This window comes from Nesoenas mayeri (assembly GCF_963082525.1).
Source record: "Nesoenas mayeri genome assembly, chromosome: 3".
Taxonomy (NCBI): domain Eukaryota; kingdom Metazoa; phylum Chordata; class Aves; order Columbiformes; family Columbidae; genus Nesoenas; species Nesoenas mayeri.
Window position 1 is genome coordinate 29,215,626 of NC_137544.1, and position 14,200 is coordinate 29,229,825.

Consider the following 14,200-nt stretch of genomic DNA (forward strand, 5'->3'; position numbering starts at 1 on the left):
ATCAACACAGCTCTCCTGGGCTTATGGAGATGGGTTTTTGATGGGCTCATGGCTCCTGGGATGGGCCTGGAAGGAGCTGAGGCAAGGTATTATTTGGGCTTCTCCCACCTGACATTTTGTCTGTGTGTTCCTTTGTCAGCATTCAGACAAGTTTTTGTCACATAATCTAATAGAAAATATGAAAGTCATATGTGAAAATATGATGTAGATCTGATCTTATTGTCATTAAAGTCAATAGAAATTTTACTACTACCTTTAGTGAAAGATAATTTGTTCCTGTACACTGTAGGGCTGAGATGAAAGTATATCTTGTATACATTTTAAAATGGAAAGAAAAATTGTTGGCATATGCAGTTATCCTTTATACCTATAATTACTTTGGCACGCTGAAGAAAAAAAAATCAAAATGTATAATATGAAAATCAATTGTTTTTCCATTTGGAGGGATAATTTATTGCAAAAAACTGAATGACTACTAAGAAACAGTTCATTTAATCTCAGAGTAACATGCTATGAGGACTTTTAATTGCTGCTTCTATGAAAATTTGTAGGGGATATTATGAGAGATTTATGAGCAAAATCCCAGGTTTTTCTGATCCCATTCACGTAACGTAGAGATAATTATTTTCTTCCAAGTAAGAAAGTGTACAAAACAATATATAGAGAAAAGAAATTGTCATGGTGCAACCATAAACTAATTTACAGAATATTAGTGACTTCCTTTCTGACTGGCTGGTAGTTAGTTGTATTTTTCTGCAGGTTAAAGCATAATCCCAGCAGACAGGAAATTGCAAAGTATGAAAAAAATGTAATAGGGAGCTTTGTAGGACAAGAATGAGAAATATTTGTTCTACTTAATCATTTTGCTTGTTTATGATATGCACTAGGTGGTCAGGAATAAATTTTCTAGCCCTTAGTCACAGGCCACAAATAATTAGAATTCAATTGCTAGAGTATTCTGCAATATGAATAAGAATTACAATATGAGAACACCAGGGTCTTTCTTCTGAATTCAGATAACTGACACGACCAGTGACTGACATAGACTTCCTCAAAACAACACCACAGAGCAGGTTGATGCTCTTTTCTTTATGGTTCTCTTTTGTTTATGGTTGGGTAATTAAGCTAAAAAAGGTTAAACTATTTTTTGCCTTCTAGGTTACAGAAGTACAGATTTACCTTACTTCATGGAGCACCCCTGGTACTAGACAATTAAATACAATCCCTTCTCAGCAGGTCCCCTTTGAGGATTAAGATTTGCCATCTGACCCCGCAGGTGAACGACATGGCATGACACACAACCATATGGCAAGCTAGGTTTTTGTTTTGGTTTAAGAATGTTTTCCCCGACCTTTAATAATTTAAAACTCTGCTCAGGCACTATTTGGGAGGATGCTTCCTGTTTAAGTCAAAATCATCCCTGGTGCTGGCCTAGAAATTAGACAATCCCATTCCAGTGCACGGGTCTATTTTCTGGTCTTGGTACACTGTGCTAATATTAACCTTGTAAATGAAACAAGGAAAGATTTGGTGATTATTTTTGTTTCAGAATGAATCAATGTTACTGAGTGAGATGCTTCTATGGCTTGTATTTTGCTGGATGTGTCATATCTACTTTGAATGGAAACAGAGCTGTGCTTTTTGTGTTATTTTTCTTACTTTATAAGGTATTTGAAATCTTTAAGATAGGACTACCACCAGATTGAGTTTGATGATTTTTTGTTAGTGTTATAAAAGTCTTAGCCATATTTTGATGCCAGCAAATAGTGATAGTGATACTTGTGTTCCTCACCTCTGCAATTAGTTTTCAATGTACTCATTATTCTATCTACTTCCCTTATATTTTCTAGCCCTGTTCAGGTACAAAAACTGCAGAAAAAGTTTTAGTTCAGTTTCCTGTTCTTGCAGTTGGTTTTAGGTGTTTGAACTCCTGTACTAATTATATGGTGCTACTGATTTGAACAGCTGTTTTATGAAGAACAAAAAAATGCAAGATAATGGTTAAGTCCTTTGATTTCTCAGGTTTACCCAATCATGGATTTCATTTAAATTCTGTATCAGGAGACTTTAGTCAAGCTGTTTTGATAGGTAATAGAAATGTATTTATCAGAGAAATTATATATTAATATTTTGGTCAATATTTTTCTTATATCACCCATTATTGCATTTGACTTATTTGTGTATTACTTAGGCCATAACCCTTCAAGTGTTGCAAATGCATACAAGATAGAACTTTTGTTGATTTACAGTCAGACATCGGCATACTGAAGGATCAAATATTTACTTCCACCCTTTAATTACAAAACATTTATTTTTACTTTATTTTTCTAAAATAGAGAAAAATAAATTTTCCTATGAACTCATTTTATAACTATAATTATGCAAAATTACATAATTATGAATATAAATACCTTCAATCAGTTTCTGACAGCTTGTAATTATGTAATTACAGGCTGAACTTAGGTGATTGCAATACACAAAGCTGTGTAATATGGAACAATTATTGCCTCTTTAGAATTCGCTTATAACCCTGGCCATTGTTTTTCAAAGGAGGTATTTTATAACCACAAGATTGTTTAACATTTATGCTGTTGTATACTTGAACCTATGCATAGAGGACAGTACAAACATTTATGAAATTTAAAGTTCTAATCCTTCCCAAAATACACCTGTGTGCATACTTAAAGTACCTACTTAAAGCCTGAGTCAAGTTATTTAAAATATATATAACATATGTCTAACATAATGTTTGACAGATAGTACTACTTGAATCAATGCAGCCATTCTTGTGTTTAAATTCAGACATGTATTTAAATAACCTACAGAATTAAGGTGTCAGAACTTGTTACTGCATTCTTCTAAAGCACGTTGTGAAGATTGTCAAAGTATGTAGAATAAAAAAAGAGTTTATCATAATTCTTAGTTTATTCTTCTTATTCAGACTTTAAAATTTCAAAGCAATGTTTTTGCAGATCACAGGAGTAAAATGATATTTTAATGTTCCTTATGGTTATCTTAAGAAGTTCTTATAGCCCCTATGACTGGTTGCCTTTTTTATTTAAATAGCATTCACTGTGCAAGCATTTAAAAATTTAACATCCTTGCCTTTAAAATCTTACAACTGAATTTTACATATGACGAATGGTTAGTAAAATGACATCTAAATTTTCATAGCAAGTTTCAGTTGTCATATTCAAATTTTTTATATCCAATGAAAAATAATTCCCAGTTTCAAATTAATTTTGTCCTGAAAATACAGCCTTAAACTATCTGTTGAGTTTCTTTCTGCATCCTGGTTATAATTTGGCTAAGAGATAGGTCACTGGAAAAAAAAAAAAAATAATCAGGCTTTGCGAAAAGATTTTTAAACAAAACTAAGATCAGACTTGTTAGAAAGAATATGTTCCTGCTCTGCATCTTATATCCTGCCTTCTGGTTCCATTTGCTCCATGTCTATAAGAAAAGATCTTCACAAAAAAAAAAAAAAAAAGGAGGAAATGAAAGAAACAAAAGAAGGAATAAAAGAAGTAAGCAAAAGAAGGCAGCAAAAGTAACAAATTGGAGCCCTGTATCTAAACTATAAATGAAGTGATGCTGAAATGAAGCTACTTCTTAGATTTCAATTGAACTATACATGTTAGTCAGCCTTTCGAAGAGCAGAGCATTTTGAGGCACTAAGGGAAGCAGTGCATGCTTTTGCTTTTTGCTCAACATAGACAAGATAAACAGTATTTTTTACAAATGTTCTAAAATTTTGCAGGTTTTTTTGCTCATATTTAGTACTAAGGCATTAGTAACAGACAAGCTTTATTTATTTCTGTATACAAAGTTATTCAGAGCTGTTGGAGACTAAATGAAAGCTAATGCAATGTATAGATAATGTAGAAATTCATTAAGATATGCAGAACAATTTTACAGTAAATCTTGAGTTTGAGATAAGTAGGATAAACCTCTAATTTTAGATTACTAGAGATCTGCTCATGCAAAATTGCTATCAAGAAAGTAATCTACTGAGCAATAGTCTCTTAAGTCTGAAAAGTCCTTTTAGCAGTATAAATTAGATTTACTATTGTTTTATGAATATTTAAATTTTAACCATACCTAAATAATTTCTACCATAAGTAAAGTTTTATCATTTCATTCATATGAATGCATACTAAAAGAATTATGTGGCTTCTTGATTACCCATACTTATATGTATGTATTTATAAGGATAGCTTCATGGTTTGATTCCTAGGTAACATGACGTAATGTATACTATCTACTGATAATACTATAAATTCCAGATCAGCTAATGTAATGATGCTTAGCTATGACATATATAGATAGTCACACTAGAATCAGTGGTCAGCATATCCCCTAGATCTGGCATGACTGCCTTCCTGGATAAAATTAACCATGTGCAAAACTGTTTACTGGTATGGAACACAGAAAAAGAACACTTTCTTCCACATTTTTTCTTGCTTAAAATTCCTCATTCATGCAACCTTGTCTGTGAAATACCAAGTGGCAAATATAACTTTCTGGCTGCACTTTAATGTATTATTCCTGTTTATTACTCTCTATGAATCTCAAAATACTCTGTGTCACACAAATGAAAAATGAAAGACCTTGCTGACTTGAGTTACAAGTTCAAAGACAAGCACACTGAAGAAAACATACTTTGAGCAACCCAGGGGACACAATGTTCCCAGTCTATACTTTCCTCTGCAAATGGGAGATGACCTTAAACAACAATTGTGCTCTGTAAGTGTGGAAACAAAAGCTCACATTAATAAACATTAAAGTGTAATTTTCAAAGCACTTATATTATCTTCTTACAAGTCTTTTCAAAATTCTTTTTTTGTCTCTGACTATCAAGGTGTCTGGTAAGATGTTAAGTTCATCACCTAACATTTTTCTCATTCTCTACTTTCTTCTTGTAAATGTCATATTTCAAATGCATGAACCATGACAAAAAGTACTTTATTGTATCACATGGTTTTAATGACAAGACTGAATGGAGTTTTCATCTACATTAGGCTCACTAAACTGAATAGAAGGCAGAAGTCTTGCTCCACTTCATTTTCTTCTTCATTCTCAGATGTTATTTTCAGATGTCATGACCCCAGCTTGTACATACAATACATTTTGTTATCAATTAGCAGTCTTACTATCTTTAATCCTGAACTACATGTGGTTTATGTTGTTACTAATAGCCAGCTGAAGAACTACACTTGAACTAGGTTTCAGATTCAATGTATTTTGTCCATTGAAATGGTTCCATAAAATTTAGCTATCAAAATTAATCACTTCAGAGTTTACAAGCTGTCTGGTCCTTTAAGTTCCTGCAGGATCCATATACTGGGATTCCAGTGAAGACTGCAGGGAATAAGATTATTCAGAGATTTGCAGGAGGCTCAGAAGTCTTTAGAATATAAATTAGATTTCCTTTATTAATTTGTCTTAACAAATGAGATTGTATCTTGCTCTAAGAACAAGAAGAATAATTTATTCATTTTTTCATATGTTCTTGCTGTGTTAGGTTATAAAGTAAGCTTAAGTAAAGCACATATGTTCTTTCCTTATTTAAAAAACTTATACCTGCAAAACCAACACAATTTCTGTCACAAAGAAGAGTTTCTAACAGAATGTTTGGCCATTCTATAGGAAATAAAAAAAATCCATCATAGAAGTCATAGTTGTACTTTAGGACTATAATCCATTGAGTTGAAGTACATAACTAATCATAAATTGAGGAAAAACACAGCGTCACAGCAAATAAGACTTAATGAGATCTTGCAACTACTAAGGTAGACTTTTTATTCAAAGCTCTTTCAAATTATTTGAAGGTACACATTTTTGAAGATTTCCAAGATCTCCAATGTTATAGCTTTGAATGTGTTCAGCAATTTCATCAGTCACCCAAGTTTACATTTGTCTTCTGCAGCAGAGGTCCTAGAGTTGCAGCCTCTTTAACTAAAGACCCATTTGCCAACTAATCAACTGCCTGCTGAACTATATCTACAGTATTTTAAACCACATAATACATAATTCAAGACAAAATATTCTGAGTAATTAATAACAAAATTATTGGTTGTAGTTTTGGGTCACTGTGTTTCTAAAAGTATTTAACATTCCAGTACTTAATAACAAAATTGGTTGCACTGCACTATTTGAGTAGTGCGCTTCAGAGACTCCATCTTGACTATGGGTTGGTGACAGCAACTTGGTTTTATTTACAGTCTGGAGATTATCAGATAATGCTAGGTAAAGTGTTGGGTATGAAATCCATCAGAGATGTCTAGTCAGCAAGTTAGGAAAGCAGAAGGCATGTGCAGGAGATGGGACTCAAGACAGGGCCAGAGGCAGGACTGGAGGCAGGTACCTCATAGCATGAGCAGTGATTAGATGCCTAAACTGAAATGGGCTCTAGGGCAGGGAGTATGAGGGAATGCCAGTAAGTGCCATTAAGGCCTAGTAGTATCCTCAAGGTCCTGACATTGTCCTTCTTGTACTTAGACATGTCTTCCAGGAAGATTTGTTCATTGGTCTGTTATTTCTAGGAACCTTCTCTTTGGTTTAAGATGAGTGCAATACTCAGCATTTTCCACTCCTCAGGAATTTATTCAGATCACTATAATCTATTCAGGGCAACAAAAAGTTGCATTATAAAGCCACCACTCGTATCTCTCAGCACCTTGGACACATCTCATCTTGTTCCATGGATTTGTCTAAGACCAGTTTTCTTAAATGTTTCCTAACTCATTCTTTCTGAGCAATGGATACTGCTCTGTTTCTACTGATTCTGTCACTAAGGCAGGGACTTGGGAGGCTGGAGACCAGCAAAGACTGAAATAAAGACAACTTTGAATACTTTGATCTTTTTTGTGTCCTTAGTCACTTGGTCCCTTGAACTGTTGAGCTGTGAGTCCATTTTCCTTAGCATCCTTTTTGCTTTACATGAACCTGTAGAAGACCTTCTTATTGCCTTTCACATTTCTTGCCCTTTCAACTCCAGTTGAGCTTAACATTCTTAATATCATCGCTGTACTAGGCAGTGCACTAGACTTCGCCTGTACAATGTTTGTGTATTCTTCCTTGGCAGCTTGTCCATCCTCCATTCTTTACAATTCCCTTTTTGTATCTGAGATCTGTAAGGATCTCAAATCTCTGAAAGAATTGCAGCAACTCTATCAGATTGTCTTTCTCAGTCAAGCCAGTATTCTGCCATGCCTGTTCAACTTCTTCCACATCTGAATGTATATTTTTGTGCTTTGAAAATGCTGTCATTGAAATTCAGACAACTTGGTTTTCTGACAAGCCCCTATGTATTTCAGAGAAGTCTACTATGGGATCCTCCTTGGAAGTTTCTTGAAGAAAATCTGTGCTCCTGAAACTCTAAGTTATAATGTTGTTATTTTTTGCTCTGTTCTCTTAGTATCTTTAACTCCATCATCTCATCCTCACTACAGCTAACATTACCATCAGCCTCTTCACATCCCTCACCCATTCTTCATTATTTGTGAGAAGCAAGTTCAGCAGAGCACTTCTGCTATGCTTCTTTTCTTGACAACCTGTTATGCAATAGTGCTCAGTTGTCTCCCAAAAAACTCTTGCCCAAATGTGTTGCTCTCACAGTAGATGTCAAAAATTCCCATAATTACCCAGGTCTGTGGTCATGAGGATTCCCTAATTGTTTACAAAAATGTTTCATTCACTGTTTGAGTGTAGGTAAAGAAAAACACTTCTTGCTGTTGCCAGAAGTCACCATCTAGGGAGACTTCATTATCTGCCCATTTGAATGTAACCTCTGTGCCCATTTGAATGTAACATCTGGGGAAACAGCCAGAAGGACAATAGCTGTGCCATCTTCATAAAATTACTTACCTCATTTCCACTTTGTCAAAAAATATCACCAGCCTAAAGATCTATACACTATAAAGAACAGACTAATTCCAGAATTCTAGTTTTAGTGATTTTAGTCACAAGTTAAAAATATTTTGCCAAGCAGAAATAATACGTGATGAAATAACGAGGCTCATTAGCACAGAGGTAGCCATCAATTGTTGGATCATTCCTTATTCACTATTCTTTAATTTATCATAACTCAGCATCAAATATAGATATTTGTTGAGGTTTTGAATGTGGAGTGACAATAAAACTATGACAGATGTATTGTTTAACGCCCTCTCCCCCCTTTCCCCCTTCAGCCTCTCTCTCTCCTCCCTTCCCACTAAGGACAGATGATCGGGAGGGAAAGGACAGAGAGAAGACAGTTGGAAAAATTAAAAATATTTTACTAATACTACTGATAAAATAGAGGAAAATCATACAAAATATACAAAACCAATCTTGAAAGTCCCAGCAACTGCTCCGGCAAGTTGTAGGGCCGGCACCCAAAGTCCTGGACTGGACTCTGTAGCCAACTGGAACTAGGTTCAGTCTGTCACTAGGCCTCAGTTCGCAGGGACTACTAGCAAGGTCCTCTCCTAATGTCAGCCACAAGTTAAAAAGGGACGAGATCCTCATGATCTCCCACTTTTATATGAAGTATTCACATGAATGAGATGTTATACTCTGTTGATCAGTTTCTGGTCTCCTGTTTCTCATTGCCCCTCTCATGAGACGTGCATTCATCCTTATCAATAACCTCTCATTCCATTGCTATGTTTACCAAAACATATATCTGGTTTTCCAGGAAAATGCATCTAATATGAAAGCTTTAGCTGACAGACAAATTCACTAAAAGAAACATTTTTTAACAAAACCAGGACAATATTATTTTTGTTATTTATTGTTTTTATGATATTTCCACTATTTGCAGCAATCTGTTACCTAATGCCTCAGTCAAGGACCAGTTCTCCATTGTTTTCCTACTTGTTTTTACATGTAAAAATATCTCATCCTGCTCCAAACATGCATTTAAATGTGTAAAAAAGAAAAGAGAGTACACAGAGAGAAAAATATAATCACTTAGAGGATGATTAGCTTGAAAATCCTGGGATCTTGTTTTAGAACTTCAGTTAGACAACCTATTGAATGGTTAACTTATATATTTTATATTGTATGGTTTAGTAAATAAATATATATATATTATTCAAGCTTTTATAAGGAGAAACTTTAAAGCATGTTGATGGACATTCCTACATTTATATCTCTATGTCCAGCCTTCTAAAACTTTCTCAGTAACATTTTGAGTAGCACTAAAGAATGATCACACAGGCTAAAATAAAAGTAAAATAAAAGTAATTTGGCAATTTGCTTAATTTCAAATCCTGGAGAAGAAAAGTTTGCTGTAGAAGATAGCCAAAAAGAGTTTAACTGAAAATGAAGAAACCTCCACTCAGTCTTCCACTGAAAGCTGGAATTAATTGTTTGAGGGGAAACCAGGCTTCATCTCTGTCCCCTTACCTCTTGGCTTGCTCTGACTTTAGTACTTAAATCTAGAAAAAAGCCCTGAATCTGTAGAGACTATAGTCCTAAGGAAACAATATAGGATAAATAATATAACTAGCTGTACTTTTCTTACACCTTTCTGACCATTCAAATGAATATAAGAAGTGCTGCACTTTTCAGAAGCAGAGACCAAATCCTCTATTAGTCTTGTCACAAAATGACTTTATTCCTTTTTCTTTCAGAGGAGAAAGTCCACAGAAGGAAATCATACTCTGTGCAGTACATATCTCTTTCATGAGACAATATTGCAGAGTCTGGGGAGCCCTTAAAGCCATACATTTTATAATGTCTACCAATTAAATAATGCATATACTATGCATCACCTCATATCTGTCAGCTATGTGTGTGTGATACATACCAACTCAAAATATTCATCTTCCTCACTTGTGACAGCCATGCTTCATCAAGTTTTTATGCTTTCTCTAATTCCTATTTTATTACATCCTATTTTATGGCCGTTTAGACAGAGGTACTCAGAAGCCTAAATATGTCTAGAGTTCCTAGTAGAAAAAAAATCATAACAAAGTAATATATTTCCGTACTTCAAGATGAATGTGTTATAGATACAGAACCATTATCCCACCTCTTAACAATTCCATTCTCACCTGCTCACAGAATATAGGCAAACCTGCAACAATTAAGACTGCTATATATCAACCCCTGGGTATTTGTAACACCCTAGAACTTAAAGAACCCTTTTTCTTTTGGGAAGTAGGATTATTTTTTTGATCTGTAGCTTTCTTGTGTTTTTTCTTTCTCTATTCTATACTGGAAGTTTCCTTGCAATGCAGTTGTTGAAAATAAATCCTGTCTTTCTGGACACATTTAGCTAAATGTTTCCTTATGCAGTTCTAGCTTTAAGAGTACCCAGAGGATAAACCTGATTCATTACAACAGATATTTCAATCTTAACTAATTATTAACATTCCAGTAGGAGAAATTGCATATAAAAAGCTTAGGTGAAATAGGAAAAATTAAGTAAACTTTGTGAATATTCTTTGCGAGTGAGCTTTTGTTTTATGCTCATGAGCATGGGCATTTTGTATTTATGCTACATATGGGGTAGCAAAATAGATTTTCCTAAGTAAGCTTCCCTTCTACATAGTTGTACAAATAGTGGTGAATCCTTAAACAATCTCCAAGAATGCTATTTCATTTTCTGCCTCCTTCTTTCCAGCCCACTTCTTCCTCCAGATATTAACAACAGAGTGAACAGGAGAAAAACAAACACAAACAAAAACACTAACAAAACAAACAAAACAAGTTTCAAAGCTTTAATTTTTATTATTATTTAATAAAACTTTCTTAGTTAAAAAAAGACTTCTGAATTTTTAGTAACTATTTTTTTTTCTTACATTTTTTAATGTAATCAAAATTTAGGTCCAAAAGGTAGCAACATAGCTTTGTTATATTTTGTACAGATTTTCTTTCTTTCAGGTATAGGAACTTTGTGGTGACTTGAACACTGGAATACTTCATTTACTTCAGGTTACCAAATAAATAAGCCTGGACACATGTTATCGATTCAACCTAATCTATTTCATGTACAATTTCTTCAGACAGACCTTAAAAAAATTGGACTTAGGAGCAAAAGTAGCACTACTGCCAAGTTTCCTTATATAGATGTGAAGATCCTCTTTCGAAAAGATTCAAACACTTCAACTTGTTTTTGAGTGTGGCTCAAAATTTAACTCTCTCCTAACCTCATTGATTGCATGTATATGTTGTATCAGTCTTTTGTTGAAAGGTTCCACCGAATGGACTAGATAAGATTTTAATTCACCCCTCCTCCTAGAGAAAACAGTAAGTAATTTTCTTCAAAGCTGTAGTAACATAGTTCATAAAAGCCTATGGAGGTCTATGCTAAATACTGTCAATGTTCTTTTGATGTGATGATCTATTAAATGCCCAAGGGTTTGAGCCACAGAGCAATTCCCTTTGTCTCATAAAGAACATCACCAAAATAACTTACTGCTGCTATTATATGAAGCCAAGAAGGCCATGTATGTTGCTTTTCTAAGATTTGTTTAATTTGGAAAAAAAAAAAAAGTGTGAATATATATGACTTGTACTGGTAATTCCATACAAGGCTGACAAATCTGCTTTCTGCCTATACTGTATAAAGGCTTTAAAATTATTCTAAGTCTTGTTTCTTTTTAGAAAAATTTCTTATTGTCTCAGAAAGATTCTTGATCAAAGGTTCACACTGTGAAGAACTTCAGCAGCAAGTGTGGATCTCAACTATCATCTAGGTGGTCCACCGAATTTCTATGTTAGGTCAAGCAGGTGAGAGAGTAGGAGGTCTTATTAAAACTACTCTGAGTGCCACAGGAGATCTTTCCAAAAATAAAATGAAGTATCTGCCTGCTACCACCAGCACAGGTCAAAATGAAGGTCATATGGGAACTTACGAAAGAAAACCTTTTTTTGTTTTTCCGTTTTCATGTGAGAATTCAAGAAGAGAACAATATCATTGGGGTCAACATGTCATAGCTTTGCATGACTTTTTTTCCCATTTGACTACAGTTTCTTTAAATGTATGTGAATTACTTGATATGTACATTACTTAATATGTATAAGAAAACTTGTTTGATAGTGTGAATGTTTGGCAGAGGACTTTGAAGTAATTTAATGTTCTGCTGTTTTGAATTTACATTTAATTATTTTGAAAAAGTAGCATGTCTCAAAATACCCTGAATGTCATTAAACTTATTTTTACTTAAAAGTTTTGAGGTACCTCTCAGTTAAACTGCTCCACACCTTTCTACAAAATGCTAGATCTGTAGCACCACTCTGAGTTATTAATTTCAATTGAATCAAACCAGAAGTAGGTTGTACCATTCTTCCCATACCCCTTCCTGAAAATGAAGGGTCCCTTATTGAGGAAAAATAAATAGTTTGCTGTTTATGAAATCACATCTGAGCCTCTCCTGATCAAAAGAGTCAAACCAAGCCAAACTGTTAGATGTGCTGCATCTGTGATGCAAACTATGAGCTAAGCACTGAGCAGATATCATCAAATTTAATTAGGGCCTAACTCAGTAGAGAGGCTGTCAAAGAGGAAGTATGGTGTTTGAGCAAGTAAGTTACCTTGCCTCTGAAAAATCAAAATGAAATTATCATTTTATTAATAGTGACACTAGAAGGTGAAAGAGGATGAAGAGGATGTAGAAAATCTCTAATTAAAGAACTTTAATCCTCACTTTCTATTGCATGTTTAAAGAATGCATTTTCTTGATAGGAGGATTAAGTACATGACACCAGAGAATAACATGTAACTTCATTTAACGGTAAACGTCTAGATTTTCAATAGTACAACAGATTGTATTTATCTCTATGGTCTAATTAAAAAGTTAAACATTAGCATTTTGTTGCTACCTCAACCACAAAATTACGCAGCCTGAAAAACTATAGTTAAGGGGAATCCTCATGGATGGTATTTCCAAGTGTGACATGGAGCATACGCTCCCGGGGTTTCAGGCTTCTGGTACCATCATTGCAGTATGAGCAAATGCAGAAAGATATCTATGTGTTCTGTAATGCTTGAAGACCCTTGTGTGCAGTAAATATTGACAAAATACAGATGTGTTAGGAACTATCTTGACAACTTAGATAGTTGGGTTCATTGTGGAACAGCTTTTAATACTGCCAACTACTGCAGGTGGAATAGCAGCCCTAGTAGCTTCAACTTTCTTCTCTATTACTATTTTCCTCTAACAAAAACAATATTTTTCTTTCCCCCCACCCTGATTTTTTAGCTGTTTTTTGAAGTGGTAGAAATATACTTAGAAACACATGTATGAATATGAGCGTCATACTGAGAAAAATCTTATTTTTACAGAGCATAATTCTATGAATAATTTTCAATATGTTGTTGTGATGACCCTTCCTGGAAACATAGATCACGTAAATACTGTAAAATTATGAATCATTTTACTTTTCAAGAACAGCATAGTGGAGGAGAACTGAAGTAAACTGTCTTTGAAAGTTAAGGGTGCAGAATGCCTCGGAATTGCCATACTGCATTGCTCAGCTAACCCAATATACTAACTCTGATGATGGCCTGACCAGATTAATCAGAGATAGATGCAGCAAATTCTAAAACACTCAAGGAATAACCTGTCCAAGGGAAAAATTATTTTAACTGCTGTCAGCTTGTGGTTAATTTATATCTTAGAGCTTATGGGTATGTACTAATTTCAAATTATTTTATCTTCTACTGCATAACTATGAATTTTCCTACATTAAATATAGGATTCCTATATGGATTAGTACTCCTCTTGATGTCAATATTATCCTGTGGCAGTGAATTACACTAGTCAATTATATGTCAAGTAAAATCATATTATATTTTATCAGTTTTAAATGTATTGCCCTTGACTTTCATTGATTGTTCTGGTTCCCAGTTTACCTTGTCTGTAACATTTTTATAGTATGTGACATACTCTTAACAGCAATTTGCTGGTGTATCATCGTATAATATAGAGCCCCAATCTTGTTTTTTTCCCTTACATTCTACTAGAGCCAGTGGTGACTGCTTTTGGTATCACCATTGTGAATATAATATTAAAAGGCAGAGAAGAATGAAACCTTGAATTGTTTAAAATAGCTACAAGTCCACCAAAAATTGGAAAGGCATATAATAGTATTTATTGCCTTTTTTGTTATCAAATGATGCCATACATAAGTCGTAGAAATTTTTTAAAAAAAGTTTGTTTCATTTTTCATGTAGATTTATCTCTTTTTCCCTTAAATTTCTAAC